At 43.6% G+C, this 13,889-nt stretch overlaps 1 long non-coding RNA gene across 1 annotated transcript in view; it reads left to right on the top strand.

Annotated features, from left to right (window-relative positions):
• Positions 1-1,154: 1,154 nt before the first annotated feature.
• Positions 1,155-13,889, top strand: part of LOC114673818 (uncharacterized) — a 41,811-nt gene continuing 29,076 nt past the window's right edge. The window contains exons 1-2 of the long non-coding RNA XR_003724628.2: positions 1,155-1,385; positions 2,056-2,138. This is a non-coding gene — a long non-coding RNA (uncharacterized LOC114673818). The remainder of the gene's footprint in view (positions 1,386-2,055; positions 2,139-13,889) is intronic.

The raw sequence follows: 13,889 nt of genomic DNA, 5'->3' as shown, positions 1-13,889 counted from the left end.
ACTTGGATCAAATAAGAAGTATTTGAGCCAGATTAGAGAATAATATTTTGCATCCAGAGTATATATCAGTGAAATCATTTAAAACTGAATTTGGATAGATAGGAGGACTAAGTTCTAGTGTTCTATGCCAGTGTAGATGACTATAGTTAACAATAATATATTAAATAGTTTCCAATAGCTAGAAGAAGGATATTGAATGTTCCCAGCACAAAGAAATGATGTTTGAGATAATGGATATGTTAATTACCCTGATCTGATCAATATACAGTATATGTATTGAAACACCACTATGTACTCCATAAATGTGTACAATCATTATGTCAATTAAAACAATTTAAAAAAATCTAAAAAGCCAAAATGGGGGTAGGGGAAAATAGCATTGCTGTATCTAAAATAATTAAATTGAAATAATATAAATGCAATGTATTTATTCATTCATTGTTTATTGATTCACAAAATATTTATGGATTGAGTGTTTCTGGTTCACCATCATCTCTCCCTAGTTCCTCATGTATAATAAGCCTAATATAATAAGTGTTCTATACCTTATAAACTAACTCTTCCATATACATTCTGTGGATAAATGAATGAATGAATGGCATCCATATTATTTCATTGCTCTAGAAAATGAGATAACTTACTTCCTCAATTTTCCCCCTCCCAGCAGCCCTCAAATGTCTCTTTTAATTGATTTAAAATTTGTATCTAGGGTATTAGTAAAATTTTTCACACTTCGTTAATGAAAAAAAAGAATTTAAAAAAACCAACCTGAAATATTAGACGTTTTACCTGTAATTAGGTCTGAACGGTCTAGTTCTCATAAAACAGAAAAAACCCAAACTTGTGGAAGCAAGCAGCTTATTATCATGAAGAAGACTTCAACCTTCCAGTTTCTGAATGAAACTAGGGACAGTAATATTAGAAACCCGAGTGGACCCTTTGCCTGAGAAACATGTTCATCTCTTAGTAATTGGGACTAGAGAGCATGCAAAATATGCATCAATATAAAATCAACTAACACAAATTCCAGGGTCACAAGCCCAAATAACAGTAAGATCTGTCAATATCAAGGAAAACACAGATTTAAAATTTCGGATCAGATTTATTCCTCCACTCACAGCTTATACATATTGTGGTCAGAAGCTGGAAGTCTGTGCTCTAATTAACTCTGCTCTGGGAGGCGAGGCTCTCGTGAGAGAGAGGAGAGAGAGAGAGAGAGAGGGGTGGGGGGTGGAGAGGATTGGGAGCACTTCAGAGAAAAGATCTGAGAGAAAATCCTGGGACTCTGCCACCCAGCTCCCTGTCCCCCGGGAGGGGCCATTGCAGATATTTGGGCTGAGGCAGCATGCTGGTCCCTCAGCAGCATCCTTATCAAGTCAGCTGTGGTGAGTGATATTCTTGATACTTGACGTTTTGCCAGAAGTTAGAATATTGCTTTTCTCTTGAATCTATACATGCTGCTTAGAAGCCACTGGGTTTCTTGGCATGTCTATTTAGAATTACAGATATCCCAGTAAAAATTTTCAAACATCATGTAACATGTATTATCAGTCCAGGCACGTGTAGATATTTGGACTCACGGAGACAGAGGAGTGTCACGAAAAAAGCATTGCATCAGGAATCAGGAGGCCTGGGGCCTAATTGTATCTTTGACACTAATGTGATTTTAGCAAGGGGGCTTAACTGCACGGAGGTACTGTCTTCTCTTCATGGCAGACCACCCCCGATCATTGCTGCTATCTCCATAAATCCCAAAGGAAAATAATACTCAGTCTATTCCAGAGCTGCAAGACTTACAATCTCCTGGTCAGGAATTTTAGGCTCTAATCCATATAAGATATCCTGGTCTTTTAGCAGAAATAGAAATGTCCTCAAGTGGGGCACGCTGTTAGATAATTTTTAAAAATAAATTGGAAAGTCATTGGTACTTTGTAGTAAGGAAAAAGACTTGTTTTACAAATCAAAATGCCAGAGTCCAAAACGAGCGAGAATTCCAATTGCTGACTATGAATATCTGAATACAGCACTACTTTCTAATTGCTTCACTTGCTACAGAGAGAAATAAAACCGTGAGACTGTGAAGTGTATAAAGGATTCTACCGCTCTCCCGGGGCTCGGAGTCCCAGAGATTGGAGAAAGTGAGTGCCTTTCTGACCATTGAATTCCTCACTCTCATTGCAAGTTAGAAAGCTCTAAGGACTTTAATGAAACCAGTCTCTGCACGTCCTAAAAGAGTACCGAAACAGCTGGAGAGACAGCGCCACCTCGTGTCCACCTAAAAAAACTCCCCGGCCATCATCTTTGCGGAAATGGGCCCCAGCAACTTCCATGAAATAGGGCAAAGAAAATAAATCCATCAAAGCTGACTGGATAAGAGAGAAATGCCAGCTGAAAGCGTTTTTGAGTGTTGATGACTTCAAAAGCTAGGAAACTTAATCCTAGCTTTATGTTTCTTTCTCCGTGCCCAAAAGGCAGCCGAGCTCGTCACTAAACCAGGGGAGGTGAAGCAGGTCACTAAGTTTATAATGTAGTTGGTTACTGGCTTTCATTTTTTCTCTGCATCCTGGCAGCAGGATACAGGCAGCTTGTTATAACTTAGAGGGGGCTCCTGGAAAGCCTGCTTGCTGGGTGTATTTCTGTAGGCGTGGGCTCACTGGGAATATTATGACCTCATGGAGTCACGAGTTTAATAGCATTTCTTCCACTTCATTCAGCACAGCACCACGTTACAGCGACTCTGGCTGCAGCACATTGCAGACGCACATTGTTCCCTGCAGCATCATGTCTTCACGGTCCCATGTGGGTCCCAGCCGCGCTGCCTGCTCTTGCACACATGAGCCATTCTCACACCTGCAGGCTCTCTGGCGGGGTCTCCACCTCCTACATCCCTAGCTGGTTTGCACCTCTCTCTACCCGTTTTCTCTCCCCTATTCTACCTCCCTCTTCCCGCCGCCTTTCCTTCTACTCTGTCATAATGACTATCATTTGCGGCACCTGCCATCGCTTTGCGCATCATTTGCTACTTGAGATTTTTCTGTGTCTCGCAGCTTGGGAGACTGTGGCTCCTGCAGTCGAACACAATCAGGGGAGAGGAGTGCTCTGCTCTCCTCATGCCGCTTGCAGTCTCCTGAAGTTCCTGCCACCGAGGGAGCTTCACTAGCAATTACACTCCTGACCACCTGATGCCCCTCTGGCTCCTCTTAGAAGAGGAAAGGAATGATTTCATCACATGGTAAGTTCCTAGAGATAACAGGGTTTTGTGCAGCGCAGTCCCCAATGCCCTGCCCGCTACAGGAGCGAGGCCACCCGTAGAGAGCCTGCATCTGGTGCACTTGTTCCTTCTTCCCATCTGTACATTTCACACGGCCACTCCGTCCCTGTGCTGCGGAGGAATGGGTGGGGGAGGCTGTCCAATCCGGAGACTCGGGTAGGGAAGCCCACCCCACAATTAGAAACCATGACCTCCACCATCAACCCTGTCAGTAATGAAGGTATTTTTCATCTCCCACCTCTCTTGCTACAGACCTGTGGTGTGTTCTTTACTGGGACACCTTGAACTCTTAACACTTAGGAAAGCATTTTTTTGTTTTTTCTAATACAGAGCAGAAATTCTAACTTCAGATGATTCAACCCCAAATGAGAGTTTTTTTTTTTTTTTTTCTTTTTTAGTTCAGAACCAATTTGCTGTGGTGTCGAGAATGTTCTGGCTGGCGATCAGAAGGTACGGGCTCTACACAGGGCTTGGAGCTTTCCAGCTTTGCAACTTTGAATGAGAACCTGCTCTAGGCCTCGGTTTCCCCATCACAGCTTCTGCGATTCCAGGATCAAGAGATGGCCATTTAGAGGTACCAAGAAAGGTGACGCTCACTTTTTAAGTCCTTCATCCACTTGAAATGAGCTACTGCTTGTTTAACTTTTTCCTTTTTGGCAAAGTCAATGCTTTTTCCAGAGACAGCAAATACATGGAGCATTTGTCTAGGACTCCCCGCTACCCTTGCCCTGTCCCCAGCCTCTATCACAGTTAAGAGCAAGCCTCAGGCCTTCTTTATTTGTTGTTGTTCACCCTGAGCATGGAGCTGCCACGATGTTAGATTTTTTTTTTTTTTGGAGCCCAAAATTGGGGTATTTGGATTAACAAGTTATTTTCTTTTTTGATTTGTAAATTTGTTCTAAAGTTACCCACTTTGAATCACATTGAGGTATGCATTTACTAATTTGGCTTTATTGAAAAGAATGACATAATGTGGATTGTGGCAAAACTGTGGCGCTTAAAGTCACCTAGAGGAAAGTAGAAGAGGCAGAAGGTCCATGGCCTCTGTTTTGCAGACAGGCAAGAATAGGAAATGAGAAAGGGATGCAGTTTGTCCCCTCCCAACTGTAGCCTCACTCTTCACCTCAACCTCACTCTAGTTTTAAGATATTTTAGCACCATTTTAAGTATCATTTCCCTTGAAATAGTTACTTGCTTCCTAAGACCTTGATACACTAAACACTACTGATACCAGATACAATCTACATTCTGAGTGGCCACCACTGTATTTTCACCCCAAGTTCAAGTCCACCTCTTTTGCCACAGAAAAGAGGGGCTCTGTCCTGGACTTACGGGCAAGGGAAGAATTGGAGTGGAATATGATTAATGGGATGCATGTTGGTTTTGATGCCATTCTAGACAATTGACAGATATTGTCTCCTTTTTTCCTTCTTTTTTCTTTGGTGAATTCATTTCTCCTCTCTGGTTAATGCCATCTATATGCTGTTAATTCCAAAACTGGTATCTCCATCCTGGACATGTCCTCCAAGTTGCAAATACACACACACATACAAACGCTATACATATATGCACACAATATATTTATAAATATATATGCATATAATTATTGCCTCCTCATCAGGAGGAGGAAACATTTGGATGTCCGACAGGAATCTCAAGGTTAGTAAGCCCCAAACTAAGCTCCAGATATTTTCCTCCCAGGTCTGCTCTTTCCTAGCCTTCATCTTTCATCTCAAAAAGCGGCTTCTTTCTGGCAGCATGGGCCAAACCTTGGAGCCGTCTTTGACTGCTCTCTCTCACATCCCTTGTCTGATCTGTCACCAAATCCGGTCATCTCCACCTTCCAATTATACACAGGTTTTGATCATTTTCTTTACTTTCCCTGCCGCTACATTGGTCTCAGCTGTCCACATGTCTTGCGTGGACGTCCACAGTAGCCCCTAGCCAGCCTCCCTTGCTCCTTCCAATCCCTCTCAGCCCAGCAGCTTACATGATCCTGTTAAAACACATCAGATGATAGCACTCTGCTGAAAACCTTTCTGATGGCTGTCTATGTCATTCAGAGTAACATCTACTACATTGCACTCTTAGCTGCCTCTATTTCCTCTCTGCTCTCATCTCCTCATTCTGTTTCTGCCGCATTAATCTCCACTTTTCTCGCCCCGCAGCTGTGCACTGACTGGGTCCTCTGCATGGAAGCTCTTTCCCTGGAGTCCATGTGGCTCACCCTCCACCTCCTGTAGCTCTTTGCTCCAATGCGTGGCCCTCCTCTGGTTGTTCTTCTAAAATCGTGCCCCTCGCCACCAGTTGTGTCCTTGCCACTATCTCTGCTTTATACCCTTTGCATTTATTACTGTTTAATATACTCTGTATGCTACTTACTTATACTGTTTTACCCAGAAGAAGGCAAGCTCTGTTAGGATGGGGTTGTTCCCAGCTATGTTCCCAGCAAGTAGATCCAGGTGCTCAGTGAACATTTGTTGAATAATTGAATGAAGGTGAGGGACGAATGGCAGATGAGGAGGAGAAAAGGGATGATGTGTTTCCCCTCACGTAGGCATCTGGAGATTGAGCAGGCAGTCACTCATTTCAGCAATGGCAGGTGGGCTTGTGACGGGGTTGGGGAGGAGGAAGGAGACTCACTGGAGTGTCCTGCTCCAATGGGAGTTAACTCAAAACAGGACCATGTTCAGAAATCAGAAATGATATTACTAGAGGTTTATTTTCTGCTTAGAGTTATTATTTAACTTCATTTGATTGAACAGACATTTATTGAGTAACCGCCTTGCCGGAGTGCTGGAGGCTGAGGGTACATTGGGCTCCGTTCTTGTGTAGAGTAAGACTGAGGTAATAAATTCACCTATAAGTAGATCCTTCAGCGTAGAGCAGCGTGTGCAGTGCCGAAGCACTCCATCCAGGGTCAACACTTCCTCCTGGTCTCTTCAATCACTTTCTCCTTTGAATGTGTACCAGCTTGTGGAGGGGAGTATATCTGAATTGGCAGGGATGGAAGGGAGAAACCGTATGCATTTACTCAAGAAGCACCTCATGGATAAGAACCCTTAGGAAACATAATTGAGGACAATCATTGCCATATAATACTTTGATGGCCTGATCCCCTATATTAAGAACTTACTGTTTACTTTGAATAAATTTTAGAAACTTTCAGTGCCTAGTAACTTGTCTCTGCAAAGGGAAATTAATACACGCTTCCTTCCATGAGAGGAGCAGTTTAGGGTGTGACTGGGTGAGCCCGTCTTCACCTTGATTCCCGCGGCTAACCCGCAGCTCGGCCCTGCTCTGTCGCAGCATCATTTTGGGGTGTGGTTAGTAATTTGTCGATTCTGTCCTCTCTGGGAGCCTGAATTCCTTCTTTAGTGGTTGGCTGGGCACGCTGTGGACAGGGAAACTTCCTGAGCAAAACCAGAAGTATTTCTGTGACTTGGGTGTTTGAAATCAAGACAGTGCTTTGTTGAGAAGGAAACATCCTCTTTGGGATTGAGTCTGCTTTTCTCAAGGGTTACTTTGAGCTCAAATGCTTAACCATCCTTCCTCCAGGTGCCAGAGAGAATGTTTCCAGGAAGGCTTTCCTGGCATTTCTTCCCCACCCGCCACAGTCTGGATCAAATTCTCTCCTTTGTGTGCCTCTGGCACCCCCAATTGCCTTTATTCTAGCCCCTCCAGTGTCAGACCAAACTTTCAGGTGGAGCCCAGTCCTCAGTACAGATAGAAGTCTGCCCAAGTCTTCTGACATCAGCCATAAGTTTGGGGGTTTTGGGGGGTACCCCCACTTTAGACCAGCTGGGTACAAATTTAGGGGTCTCCATCCCTTAAGGCACCCCCAGGTTTGATGATTCACTGGAGAGACTCACAGAACTCTCTGAAAACGCTGTATTTAGCCAGGAAGAAGTCTGGGAGGTTTCCAAACTCGAAGCTTCCAGTGTCCTCAGGGATGTGTTACCTTCCCAGCAATGAGTGACAATGCACAGAGAGTATTGCCAAGCAGGGAAGATCTCCCAAGCTCAGCTTCCAGAGTGTTAACTGAAGCTTCATTACATACACTGATTGATTCAATCATCGGCAGGCAGCTGAACTCGGTCTCCAGGCCTCATCCTCTCCCTGAAGGTCAGGCTGATATCCTAAGACTCAGGCACCAACCTTCTAATCATACTGTTGGCCTTTTTGGCATGGCCAGCCCTAGTCCTGAGTCATCTTTTTAGCGTCAGCTGCAGGTGTGGTCTGAGGGGTGCACCATGAATAACAAACATTCCAATCACTCAGGAATCCCAAGGGTTTAGAGGTTAGCCCCCAGTATCTGAGGTCACAGTCCAGCCAGACTCTTTATTACACACAGTCCCTCTCACACTGTATTAGCTGCATTTTTATCTGTCTCTCTAATTAACCTCTTGAGGGCAGGGAATGTGCTACCTTGTTCATCATAGTCTTTGTATTTAACATAATGTAGATACAGAAAATAGTCATATGAATGTGAAAGAAAAGCAATTATTAGATTTTATTCTGGCATTTATTTTAAACCATTACCATTAGGGAATTGCTCAAATCCTAAGGCAAGTATAGTTAAGGCAATTGTCCTGGTCTGGATTTTCTTTGTGTCTTATTTGGTTCTCTTTAGCCTACTGATTTTCTCCCAGATCTTGAGGTGGTCCACTCCTCACACTGATCCAAGCCACTTCCAGTCAAAATAACTAACTGTTTTCTTATACTGATATCAACATGCAGAAAGACTGTTAGTGTGGAGATTAACAAAATCTCCATCAACTGTATTTACGTAGCTCTAGCTCTTAGCTACTGCACAGATCCTTGCAAAGGCTGGAACAATCAGTTTCCTTTCTTAAATGCTCACTCTACAAGAAACTCTTTGCTTTATTTGTTTTAATTCTTTTTGCTGCTATGGTATAGCTAAAGTAGGGTGACATGTGGCAGGAGGTTTCAACTGCTGTAACTTCCACTGAAATGAAAGCTACTTCCAGGCTACATTATAGTCACTTTTCTAAGGCAAAAGGTTTTCCCCATCTTTATGAGTCAAAGTACCTTTGTTCTGTGATTATCTTTTATGCTGTATTGTTAAATGTCTCCCTGGCTACCCAAAATACCCCTTCCCACTGGCTATGGTAGTCTATGATTCTAGCTTCAACCATTTCATGCCAATGATGTGTAGAGTATACACTGAGGATAATGGTAGAAAATGGGGGCAAAGGGGAATTGGACTATGGAGGAGCCATGGATAGAAAACCATCCCTCTGGCCAGGCGCGGTGGCTCATGCCTGTAATCCCAGCACTTTGGGAGGCCGAGGCAGGTGGATCACAAGGTCAGGAGATTGAGACCATCCTGGCTAACACAGTGAAACCCCATCTCTACTAAAAATACAAAAAATTAGCCAGGCGTGGTGGCACACGCCTGTAATCCCAGCTACTCAGGAGGCCGAGGCAGGATAATCACTTGAACCCGGGAGGCGGAGGTTGCAGTGAACCGAGATCGCGCCACTGCACTCTAGCCTGGGGGACAGAGTGAGACTCTGTCTCAAAAATGAAATGAAATGAAATGAAATGAAATAAAATAAAATAAAATAAAATAAAAAGAAAACCATCCCTCTGAGGGGGCTCTAGCAAGGAAAGAAGAATAGCTGCCAGCCATGAATAGAAGGTGACTTTCCTGCTCCAGCAGGGGCTACTGGCGTGTTCCCTGATAAGAGTTCCATGATGCCAACTGCGAAGTGGCATTTGCTTGCCAGCTGCAGAGCATGCATTCTTCCTGGACTTCGGCTTGCCCCTGAGTCTAGGAGACATTTGAGGAATGGGTGGTGGGGGGAGGCAGGTGCTTTGTTGGGATAAAAGGAAAGCATTTAACTAGCGTTGGCCTCATCTCAGGCTCCAATGCAAAGCAGCATCCACGTGAAGAGTGAAGACAGCTTAAGGACAGCTTAAGTATTCCATATCCTTTCCAGAAATTCTAGAAAATAAAGATAAGCGAAAGATGTTCTTATCCTTATATAACACTATAAAATATATGAAAAGGACCTGGGCTGTATCCAAGGTCATCAAATGTTCAAAGTCCAACTCTTGGAGAACCCGTGATGTGAGGGACCACGCTGATCCTTTTCTTCTTTTCGCTTCCCTTTCTCTTCCCGTCCCCTTTGATACAGAACAATGCGAATATTGAGACAATGGGTCAGGCTATATGGCTTTTACAGGGCACGCGCTGCTGGCTTGCGGTGTGCCACCTGAAGGGATGACAATTCTGTGACAGGCAGGGCTGAGGGGAGCCCAGGTCCCGGACCAGATCCAACCCCTGGTGGAAACGCGCACTTGCTATTGTGTGTGTGTGTGTGGAGTAACAGTGACATCCTGTGGCCAGTCTGGTTGATCTAAGTGGCTGCTTTATAGATAAAGACCATTTTGTCTGCACTGAAAGGTGTGCATGCACTGGCTCCTCCTTTAGACAATGCACAAAAGAAAGAGGCAGTGCAGAATTGCCACCCGAGCCTTCCAGCAGCTCGTTTTCAGCAGCTGTCTCTGACTTAGGTGGGGGAGATTCTTGGGACTGATCAATTTAAACGTTACCATTTGAGTGTGGAGTGAGCCATAATAATAACCGGGAGAACAGTGTGAGAAAATAGTGATAGGGAAGAGAAGCACTTCTCTTTGTAAGACATCCCTGTGGATTAATGCAGAATATAATCTGTTACTTTAAAATGCCTAAGTTGCTTGACATTTAGCATTTTATTTTTACAATTTTTGGATTAAATAACTTCATTTTGACCTTATTTAAAGCAGAGGAGGGAGGGGTTGGAGAAGAAAACAACTCCGGTCTGAAGTTGTTCTCCATGCTTACATAACCTGCAAACTATGTGCTTGGCTGGGCTTATCAGGGGCTGGGGAGTTTTGTGATTCCAAATCCCTAATGTGTAACCTCCCATAGTGTTAAATGGAGGTGAGGTGGAACGCCACTGTCACCTGGCTTGGCCGTGATGAATGAACCCTCTCAGGCCTGTTCTCCGTGGGGACATCCAGCACCACACCCTGAATCTTCTTGTTTCTATCAAAAAGATGCCATTGCCCCCAAAACATGCCTCAACCTGGCTCATTCCTGGGTGTTCCCAGGGCTGCTGCTTAGGGAATAAACGCAAAGGCAGCTTGGAAGTAAAGGATTCATGCTAGGGAGTTACACACACTTGGGTTCTAATTCCACCTCACTGCTTGCTAGCTCTGTGACCTTGGGCAAATGCATTAACTGCTTGGAGTTTCACTTTCGTCAACTGCAGGACGGGGTCCATGATAAGTGCTTTTTTCTTGGGATGTTGTAATGCATTTTAAATACATGCAACAATGCAGGGTACCTTGCCTGGGGCCCAGCTGGAACTCACACAGCTGAGCTTCTGCTACTGCTACTGTTGTGGACAGGCTGGTGTCCAGGGCTGAAGGCTAGGTGGGAGGAAGCCTCTCTGTCCCCTCTTCATTGACAATCAGCAATAAGATCTCTGTAGTTGCCTGTTGAAGCAGGTTTGGGTTGAGGGCATAAGAGAAGGCAGAAGTACATGTGTGTTGTGTTGTGTGTGTGTTTTGTGTGTGTGCTGTGTGTGTGTTGTATGTGTTTTTGTGTGTTGTATGTATTTTTTGTGGTTTGTGTGTGTGTTGTATGTGTGTGTTGTGTTTTTTGTGCATTGTGTGTGTTGTTTGTGTGTCGTGTGTTTGTGTGTATGTTTTGTGTGTGTTGTGTGTTTTGTGTTGTGTTTGTTGTGTGTGTAGTATGTGTGTATTTTGTGTGTTTGTATTTTTTTGTATTGTGGGTATGTGTGGTGTGTGTGTTTGTGTGTGTTGTATGTGTGTGTTTGTGTGTTTTGTGTTGTATGTTTTCTTGTTTTGTGGCTATGTGTGTGTTGCATGTGTTTTTTGTGTTGTATGTGTTTTTTTGTGTTGTGTTGTATGTGTATTTGTGTGTTGTATGTGTTTGTGTGTGTTGCATGTTTTTGTGTGTTGTATGTGTGTTGTATGTTTGTGTGTTGTGTGTGTTTGTGTGTTGTGTTTTTGTGTGTTTGTGTGTTGTATGTGTGTTTGTGTGTTGTATGTGTGTGTTTGTGTGTTGTTTGTGTTGTATATTTGTGTGTTGTGTATGTGTTGTATGTGTTTGTGTGTTGTATGTGTTTTTGTGTTTGTGTGTGTTGTGTGTGTTGTGTATGTGTGTTTGTGTGTTCTGTGTGTTCGTGTGCTTTTTTTGTGTTGTGGCTATGTGTGTGTGTTGCATGCGTGTTTTTTGTGTGTTGTGTGTTGTACGTGTGTGTGTTGTATGTGTGTGTTTGTGTGTGGTATGTGTTTATGTGTGTGTGTTTGTGTGTGTTGTATGTGTGTTTTTGTGTGTGTTGTGTGTGTTGTATGTGTGTTGTATGTGTGTTTGTGTGTGTTGCATGTGTTTGTGTGTTTTGTGTGTGTTGTGTGTGTTGTGTGTTTGTGTGTGTTGCGTGTGTGTTTGTGTTGTGGTTTTGTGTGTTGTGTTTGTGTTGTGTGTGTTGTGTGTTTTTTGTGTGTTGTGTTTGTGTGTGTTGTGTGTGTTTTTTGTGTGTTGTGTGTGTGTGTTTTGTGTGTGTGTTTGTGTGTGTGTGTTGTGTGTGTGCTGTGTGTGTACTTATTGGCCCATTCTTGCTGAAGTTCAGCATGAGCATGTTGCCACAGGAGGGTCAGATGTAAGGGCTGCCCAGAGATGATCTAAAACACTTCGGATAGGAAAAGAAGACGTAAAAGAGGTAAGGAATAGGAGTAAGGTAGCCAGGAAAATGCCAATAAAGGAAGGAAATGTAGGGGATTCATGGAAATAAGGCTTTCAGCATTGAGAATTCTCCCAAGCCATTTTAAAGTTCTCCAAAATCATGATAACTTAATTCTTGTGTCAATAAGGGTTTCACACACTTTTTGTCTAATGGCAGAAAAAAGGACAAGGCAAAAGATTCCTTCCACAGGGCACACATTTTGCGTTTTGAGTTCTTGGGTGACTTAAGTGAGAGTATTAAAGGGATGGCTTGTAGCTGACCTACTCTCCTTCTAGTTGATCAGCCAACTGTGTGGAAGAAATGTGATGATTTTTCAGTCTCCCTTAAGAGCACACAGCCTGTTTCCTAAGTTTCTCTTCTGCTCTTGTCCTCCTCTCCCTCTGTCTTTCTTAGCGGCTCCCAAATCTTGGGATGACTCTTGGCCTACACAGATGGCGTTTACTGACTTTGTCTCAAAACCTTTCTTGCCTTCCAATTCTGTCATAAGTTTCTTTATGCCTTATGGCAGACGCCCTGTTTTACAAGTTTCTACTTGTGCTTGTGGCAGATGGATTTCTCACCATCTTTTCCCTGGCTGGAAAAGATAATGAATATGTTTGAAGATAGGTTCTTTTGGGTGTCAATAATAATAATAACAACAGGAAAATGTCATAGTACCTATTGGAGACAGACTATGAAATTACTATACTTGGGATCCCCAGGGAAAAGAAAAAACAAGAGTTTAAATCCTTAGAAGGTATTGAGAGGCATTTTGGCTTGAAGACTTGACTGCTGTGACTTGGGAAAGCAGAGAAATAAAGCAAACCAAGTTTTTCACTTGCTTGGCTGGAGGTTTGTTTATCCTGATCATGTGAAGCCTGAGCCAGCAATTCCAATGATTTTAACTGCCCCTCGATGCTTCTCTGCATTTGGGCAGGGAAAGTATTAGAACGGGCCAGTTAGCTCCTATGATGGGTGCAGGACACAGATTTCTCTTGGGAAACCAAAGCTTGAGGTTCCTGATAATATGAATAACAAAGCTAATTACACTTCAAATTATGTATGAAAACACATTAAACTCAGTTTTATACACTAATAGTTGCACCTTTAAGTATACGGCCCGGAAGAGTAGAGCAGTTCCAGCAAGTGCTTTGTGTAATCAGTTAATGCCCATATGGAAAGCTCCAGGGCAGCCCAGGGATGATGCGGGCACATTCCAGTTGGCGTCTTTCCTCCGTGTCTTGCTTCCCACTCTCTTCTTTCCCTGCTCCTTCCCACACTACTTCTTCCCAGTTTAATAAAAAGAGAGGCGGCTGAAGAGGCACTGATGGGTAGGTGACTCTTAAGACATGCCATCCCCTCCTTCTTGTGTCTTTGTCTCTGCAAAGATGGAGCCGACATTAAAGGTGATCAAAGTATCCCCTTCTCCTGCTGGGCCCAAGTGCGTTGTGTTCTGACTTGTCTCCTGAGTGTCAGCCGGGGTGCTTTTGGTTCCAAGGGACAGAAACCCCCATTCCTACTGGATTAAACAATGAAACACAATTTTTGGCTCCCGTATTTGCATAGTCTATAAGTAGGGTGTCTTCAGGATGTCTCCAATGCTCCAATAGCATAAACCAGGATCCAGTCTCTTTCTTTCTCTCTGTTCCACCTTTTACGTTATCAGCTTCATCTTAGGACTGGATCCCCTCATAGTCACAGAAGAGCTGCCAATGCCATTGGTGTGGCAATGTAACTCATTTTCCATGAAGAGACAGAGAGAGAGAGAAAACACAAGTGAAGTGAGTTTTGTTTCTTTTTTTGGGGAGGGGGTTGGGGGCGGGAAGAGATGTCTCAAGACCATGAAAATAAACCTC

This window comes from Macaca mulatta, chromosome 18 (assembly GCF_049350105.2).
Source record: "Macaca mulatta isolate MMU2019108-1 chromosome 18, T2T-MMU8v2.0, whole genome shotgun sequence".
In the NCBI taxonomy this organism is placed as follows: Eukaryota; Metazoa; Chordata; class Mammalia; order Primates; family Cercopithecidae; genus Macaca; species Macaca mulatta.
Note: the sequence above shows the minus strand (reverse complement) of the source record. Positions and strands in the feature narration are given on the sequence as shown.